Consider the following 8,933-nt stretch of genomic DNA (forward strand, 5'->3'; position numbering starts at 1 on the left):
CTGCCTACACTATAAATAGAGGCCCTTGGATGCAATTTTCGGAGATTTGCTTCTAAGAAAACCCTAGGGTCGATTTTTAGTGTTCTTCCTCCTCTCTCTTGATAGCCTTCTTGCTTGTCGTGTTTGTGAACCATTAGAGGAGTTATAATTGTGACTCTAAGCTCAAGATCAAGAAGATTCAAAGGATTCCAAGCAAATTGAAAGAGGTAAACACTTAGATCTGTTCTTATGATGTTAATTTCGAATTATACATGTTAGATCTAGGGTTGCAAGTCTTGGATTCATTGCATGTACAATAGAGAAACCTACATCCAAGCATTAGGGTTTGTATGAGCACATAGGATTGTTCTTATGCACAAAACCCATCATTTATAAGTATATATGATTGTAATATAATAAAGCATACCAAAGACAAGTTTATTATACGATGAAATTGATCCTAAGATAGTGGTGTTTTTCTTCTCCACACCCTTATTCGTGGCAATTTTCCCAGCGTGTAAATAACAAACTATGTTACCTCAACGAATATCTAAAAAATCCATATCTATGGGGTAAAAAGGAAATTACGAGGTTGTTATAGTATCAAAACAAAAGTATGATGCTATTATGGGATGAAAACAAAAGTATGATGCTATTATGGCATAAAAACGAAAGTGCAATGCTATCGTGGGATAAAAACGAAAGTAGGATGCTATTATGGTATAAAATTCCATTTCTAACTATCCTTAAATGGAAGCATAAAACTGGCAACGATATACTTCTGTATTTTCATTGACTCAAGATTGGTCTGCTTAAATAGTTTAAATCTTTCAATTTTCTCAAACATTCCACGCATCAACCCCGAAGTATAGGTCCAGAGATATGTACCCCATGCAAACCTATAATTTTCATTTTAATTATTATAATTATTTTTGTATTTATAAATAATTTAAAAATGTAGTACCCGATCTAAAATTATATATTATCCGCAAGCTTATATACTGACGTGGGAATGTAAGTTGTAACGTCCCTTCCATGGAGACCTTTCAACACAAAAACAAGTTGGATAAACATTACCACATCTTCATCCTTAAGTTGTTGATATTTTGGAGACATAATATAGTCTTCTAAATCCCTGGGCCGCAAACGTACATCTATAATGTCTGGGAACAATTGAGCCCGAAGATTTGAATTTAAGTGGCCTTTTTCTTCATGGAGTAAATCGACATAAGGACCAACTCTTAACCCACTTATCAAAATATATTCCATTTAACCAAATTCCAATTGCACCCCCTGTATCTCAAACTGAAACCTCCCCACTTTAAACATGTTTTGAGACCATACTTCACGCAGCATCATCGAATGCACGAGTAAGGGGTCACCATTAGAGACATGTATTCTTAAGAATTTCCCAAATAGTGAAGTTTCAAATAATGCCCGTTGCGATTTAGTTAGCCGTCGAAAATAGTCTTTAATGATGGTACCGACGATGCCTTTTAATGTTATATCGGCTTTATGTCTGAGATCTTCGTGCTACTAAACATATACATTTAATTTAAGACAATAAATAGCAACATACTTTCAATTTACCTTAACTACCCAATTATACAATTTTCATCAATATATGAACTAATTTTCACTTTTCTATAAAGGTTAATATTTGAAATTACATTGTTATAATACGACAAAAAAAGTTATTTAAAGGTAATTCTATGTAGGCTAAAGGTCAGTCCACAGAACTACCTCCACGGACTGACCTATACCCTTCACGGAATGGATCTTCCTTAAAAACCTTCTTTTTCCCCAATTTCGATTTTTTCCAGGTTTTTCTTGGGAACATATAACACATTTTCATCATACATCTTACCCTAAAACTAAAGAATATGAAAATGGAATAGATAAAATAGGAAATGCATACCCGAGGTCGAATCCATCGCCAAAAAAATTAAAGACATTCTGATCCATCTCCATTGTGCAGAGATATCTTTCATTCCATGGAGCCCGTAGAGGACCCGTCTACAGAATGCATGTCTATTGCTGGAACAAAACCCTTTTTTGTTACTAAAATTTGAAATATTCTCTTACTCTCTCCCATCTTCCCCACCCCCCTCCCCTACACACACACAAAATGTTATAATCCCAACTTTTATTTGCTGGTCAATGTCTTTATATGTTTGGATGTCAATTATGACACACACACACACACACACACACACACACACACACATATATATATATATATATATATATATATATATATATATATATATATATATATGACAGTTTTTCAACATTAAAATTAAATCCACCTAGCATCAAAGTAACGTCATTTTAACAAGGAAATTGGTAATTCTCCATTACAATGATACTTTAAAAAATAATTCATTACCTGACAACATTTTATTTCAAAAGGTTTTTAAATTTTTTAGAAAGTTTGTTACCTAACATTACCCCTATATTGTATATTTTTTTTCATGATAATCTTGAAATATTATTAAAAGAGAACCCTTAATTTACCAATGAAGTAATCAAGACCATTGATTGTATTTTAATCATATGTTTTCCACTCTTAGATCAAATTGCTGACATCATCTTTCTCACATAAAATTCAAACACAATTACATTTAATTATATAATCTTTAAATTCAGTAATCATTTTATCAATTGAAACATATCATTCTATTTATATACATGATATCGGTTTCTGTAATTAATATTGTTCCTAATTTAACTCCCTTATTTATAGCTTTTGATTTCCAAACTCAAACCCGTTTGTATTTTATTTTTATTTATTCAGTTTTTAAAAAACTCATTAAACAAGCATATCAATAATTAAGTTATTAACCTATAAAATTTAATCTAATCTCATTAAATCAGCAAAATATTTAAAAGTCAAAATTAAAGTCAACATTATTCATAATTTATCTCCCAATATATCTCACATAAAATGAATCAATTTGAGATAATTGTTTGAATTTTAAAACTGATTAAATAAGAAAGTCAATTAATTTGAAGTTTTGAATTAATATAGCTTATATCTTTCTTTTTTTCCAGATAAATAGCCGAAAATCTCCAAGATGATATCTTGGGATCCCAATTTTTTTAGAAGATAATGATTTCCTTATTCAAAAATACCATATATATATGATTACATTGAAGTTTTTATTCTTACGATTTTGGATTGAGTCCTAAGATTTACAATGTTCTTCTTGAGCATTCATTTTCTCCAATTCTTTTTTCAAAGCTCTTACTTTACTCTGTTATCCTTATTCTTCTTCAATTTCTTGCATTTACTATGTTCTTATTATTTGTTATTACTGTGTTCTTGTTGAGAGGTCATGAAAAAAAATTAATCAATCTACTTTAAGCATATTAGTTTCATTCATTTAGTTACATAAACAAAATTATACCCTTTATATCGATTTTTTAATGTGTTGATCTATGTTTGTCATAAGAAAGCCATAAAAGTCTTTTTAATGCATGATGACAAAGCTAGTGGAATGGACCAAAAGCTGGATAAATAAGTTTTTTATTGTTACACTTCAACTTGCATGAACAAAGACGTATCAGCTCTTCCAAGGTTTCCAATAACTCTTTTATACATACTATTATAATCTTCGATTAAATTTTCTAATTTTATATTATTGAATTTGTTTACATCAATGGTTTTAGTTTCAAAATCACCATTATAGTACAAGACTTTACCAGCATTACGTTATTTGATCATGATGCAAAAGAAACGTCTGGAAAAAAACACACAAGAGTTGCTTCAAAAGTTTAATGAGGTTATCGATATTAACTTCATTTACATAAAACTAATTTTTACTTTTTGTCTGTCTATTTTTATAACTATTAATTTTTTCATTTTTAGAAGGGTAATATGAAGATTTATCCGTCTGCTTTGAAATTACTTTTGGATAAAAAGTTTGCCTTCAAATTTCAAATTTCTCATTATAATTTGAAGAACAATATTGATGGTTATGCAATCTCAAATTTCAATGTTGATAATAAAATCACTGTTGAATTGGAAAAAAAAAATTTACATCGAACAAGTAACATTCTTTTACGAAACATACTACAAATGCTACATTTATTAGATTCGTTTTTTATATTTTAGTTGATCAACTAACATATTTCTATGTATTACAAATATATGCGCCGTAATCCGATTAGTTTAACGTTTTATCGGCGAAATTCGAATGTCAATAGACATTAAATTTAAAGGTTTTAAATATAATATAACTAAATCTAATATTTTAAATACTTTAAAATATTATTAACTTTTAGATTGACATATGAATTTATTTTCTATATTTAGGATGCAGTTTCGTTTACTGGTGATAACGTCACACCCTCTTCGAATCTTGATATAAGTATTGCAAAAAGTCCACTAACTAAGTGGACATCCTTTAAAAAAGTGTCTAGACATGAAGAATTAAAACACAACTTGGAAGATATTTACGATGTTGATAATCTGGAAACAATGTCCCAACCAAACAATCATTAACATCAATGACTGACCGTACTTCTGGAGAAGGCAAACCAAAAATGTTAATTGCAAAGAAAGAAAAATAATATATGATTTTCATGATTTTATATGAGTAGTTGGGTAATTTGAGTATAATAGATTTCATATTATCTTTACATACTATTTGGTTTTTGGGTTTGGTTTTTGATTACTTTGTTTCATATTATTCATTTTCTGGGTTAGAATTTTGATTATTTAAATACATGTTGGGTTTTATGAAATGTTGACTTATTCAACTATTTGCCTTTTGGGTTTAAACTCATATGAATTTAGAATTTTAATCGTTTTTTACTCTATTATTCCGTTTGAATGTGAATTTGTCAACATTGTTACAATGTTATTCATTACAACTTCAATACAAATATTATCAAACTACAACTTTTTATGAAATTATAAATTTTTATAAATCTTTTAACCGTTCAAAAACAATTATTTATAGTTTCTTGTGAATTTATTGATAAATTTATTAGTAAACATTTACCATTGAAATATTATTATTTTTTAGATATTAATGATATCCACAATTTATAGATTTCAAGTAATAAAACCCATTACAATGACGTTAGAGAGAGGCAAAGACTAAGACGTTTACATTTTCTTGGAAAATAAACTTCCCTAACGAGGGTTTACGGACAAGCTTTTGCGCACCGACTAATCCCCCGCTGCGAACATGAAGCTATGCTTCATGCCTTAAAGTCACTGCAAGCGAACCTCCATGACCACAGAGGTTGAGTAGTGTCAGGATTTGAACATGGATCAATATGTTATCCACCATATCTTCCACATGTTTTACTAAGTCACCACAACCTAAGTGTAAGACATTTAAATTTACAAAATACAAGATTGAATTTTATGTCTAAAAGATAAAGTTTATTTCATCATCTAAAGCAATAAACATTTTTTATTGTGTTTCACTAATATGTTTTCTACCATTAGATCAAATTGTTTACATCATCTTGACCAATGTTTGGTCAAACACGTTATCCATCAATGTGTCCGCTCAAACCTGCACCAATTTCTATTATCCCTAAAATAAAATTCAAATCATCCCGAAATTTAAAGCCATAACTTATGCACTGGCCATCCTATATGTTTGCAAATCAACATGATATATCTTCTTAATTGTTCAATTTCTTTCTCGGTGTACATCGATGGTACCAAAATTCATCAAGGGAAAAAACAGTCACCTTTTATTTAATTCTTATTAATATAGTAAATACTTCCAATTTTGAAGATAATAATCGGTCTCATACATGTTAAATTATAATTTCTCGATTTCCAACTATCTAACTCAATAACTTCATGTAATTATTTTTAACCTTACCTTTTTCTATAACGTAATTGATTAGATTTACTATAATTAAGTTTAAATTGTAGAGATTTTTACTTGAAAGTGATGAGCATTAGTTGATGTTTTTATTGAGGCTTAAGGATGATGCAAAACTCAAAATCCCTTAGTGGTAATATCATACATACTTAATAATTGATTATTTCGACAAAAATACTTTCCATTAACTTTGATAACAATTTTTTGAATTAAGCATATTTTTATGATTATAAATTTGTTTTCTCTACTTACTTATACTTATCATCCTAAAGACGAGAAAAGATTAACCATGTCTATATTGAAAAGTGCCAAAAAGATCTTATTGATCATACCTTTCTGATATGATCTTCAAATGTTCTTTGTATTTTATTCATTTTTGTGTATATGATTTGTTTCTTCAAGAAACTCAGTTTTCTATTAATTTTGATAACAAATTTGTTGAATTAAGCATACTTTTATGACTATAAATCTGTCCATTTTCTATTGTTAAATCAAGTGTAAACGAACTTGAACAATCGTTAAATTTCATATTCTATAATGTAATTTATGCACTAATTAATCAAATAATAGTACATATCCAAGTGGTCGAGTATCTCCAAGACAATAAGCAAACATGTAAATTATATGCAATTTCACAATATTGTAATTTTTTTTACTGGATTTAAATGAACAATTACTTCTTTCACTTGATTTAGATTCTTGATTACTCATATAAGGTTGTAATAAAATAAACTTCTGATAAATTGAAAAAATTGTTCAGCAAAACCTTTATATTTTGAAATTTGTTGGAAATTTGGTTATATACCAAGTTAGGCTTCTTTTTGTGTTGTCATGTTTGTTGACTTGGCTATGTAGGGTTCATTTGAAGTTCTATTTCTCTACAAGAATGTTAATGTTCACATCCAGGTGGAAACAGTCACAACTGGTAAGCAATATTCTAAATGATTTTTCACTTACATTAATCAAAACTGTGCGTTGTCATGGATACCACATCGGTTGTCACTATATAGACCTTCTAGCGGTCTATAGAAGAATCCTAGTGGCTTTATGAGGAATTTTGATGCGTTCTCAATGAAGTATCACTCTGTCAACATTCTTCTCTATAGTTCTTTCTCTTATTTTCAATATGATGTATGTCACAACAATAAGGCAAAAAGAGGTGTTAGTGACCATTAAAGATGAAAATGTAATATATAATTTAAGAATAATATATAAAGTGTAAACTGTAGACTTATGATATTCATTTCAATGAAAAATATGTTGTTTGATTGTTAGGTTACATATTTGTTTTTTTTTTTTTTTTTAATTTGATTTTGACAAGTTTTATCTAAATTTGATAATTAAAGCAGGTAGGAAAGATATGTGCTAACAATTTTGAATTTGTATTGCCTTATATAAGCTAGCCGTAGCCTCACAGACCATTCCCTTATATCTTAGTAGGTCTTAACATTTCCTAAAATTCAGCTACAAGAAGTCATGGATGTACTTCTTGAATCAATCATTTAAACCGAATTTCATTTGTTAGTTGGATGTAGTGCCCAAAATGCAAGACTTGTGAAAGTTCATTATTACTTATTAGTGTTAACCTCTAGCGAATTATGAAACTAATATTATATTTTTGTTCATAACATGTTTTTTTTGTAATAATTTATTTGATCGGAAGATATGTATATGTGATTGGGTGTAGCCTGAAAAATCATATTTTAATTTTTATAAGAAAAAAATACTTTGAAATCGACCAAATTAGGATGTATGAATTTGATGTTTATGGTTATGACAATTCACTTTATTTGTAATGTTTATCGAACTTCTTTGTAGATTTTAATGTTGATGGTACATGTAACAACTTATTGTTGCTTTTGGTTTTACAGAGTCAATATGAAAAGTGTCATATGAGCCCCCATGGGGGTTGGTACACTGAACAAAGTCAATTCATAAAGTTACTACACAACATGTTTTAATCAAGAACTCACATTATGTTGTGATAAAACAAAGATCACATAGATCATTTATGTTAAAAATTACTGTATTAAAAAACCAAATTGCTCTAATATAAATATTAAATATTTTTATCTAATAAGTTTGGTTCAAAAACTTTAAAAATGAATCTAACTAACATTTTTTTTATTAAATTTCAACCTAAGACAAATCCACGTATTAATGTGATATGTATTTAATTTATGTTTCCTGTGTTTAACACCGGTCATAATCTAGTTGAGAACTAAAACCAAATATAAGTCAAATATAGGTTTATTATGGATGGGCAAGCGAGAATGGGAAGAACAATCATATTGAAGAGAATGAGGATAAAAATAATATCCGGCATCATATATGTATTGACATCATTCTTACTCGTAAATCAAATTATCGTCATTAATGTCTTATAATAATTTAAAGTTAGATTTGAATTGATACATTATAAAATATAGTATTATTATATTGAAAGTTTTTGTAAAAACAAAAAACCAAGTATTTATGATTTGATTGACACCTAATAAAGAAAGTTTCCCCATGAGAGGGAAGAAGAAAGACTTGGAATTTTAGGAATAGTCCAAAATACAAAGATACAATCTTCGTCCATGTTCCATGTTTGATTCTCACCAAATCTTTTTTCCTTTCTTTTTTCTCTTCCTTCATAATTTTTTAATTACGTGTTTTGTTTATTTTGATATTGATTCTGTTATGTAATACGAGAAAAATATGGATATGCTCATAATATGTAATTGTAGATTTTTATAAAACCTTAAAAAATGATTGTTTTTTAACATTGGAAAAAATTGGAGTCATTAATATATCTATCTAATCTATTATTTTATGTATATTTATTATTTTTTTAAAATTTAAGAGGTACAAAAAATAAACCATTAAGTACAATTGTTTACTCTTCATCTCCCCCAAAACTAATAATTAATCATTAACAAAAATAAGAAAAATCCAACTTGCCAACATGGAAAGTAGTCTAGGAATTGATTTAAATCTCAACTCTTCCTGCGTAGCCACCAAAATTGAGCAAAGGTTTCCAAAACATCGTTACACTAGATCTAAGCATACTTGAGGAAAGTTGTGAACTTTATACCTTCAAAGTGTCCCAAATGATGA

This window comes from Lactuca serriola, chromosome 2 (assembly GCF_051521515.1).
Source record: "Lactuca serriola cultivar US96UC23 chromosome 2, Lser_US96UC23_V15, whole genome shotgun sequence".
Lineage (NCBI taxonomy): Eukaryota > Viridiplantae > Streptophyta > Magnoliopsida > Asterales > Asteraceae > Lactuca > Lactuca serriola.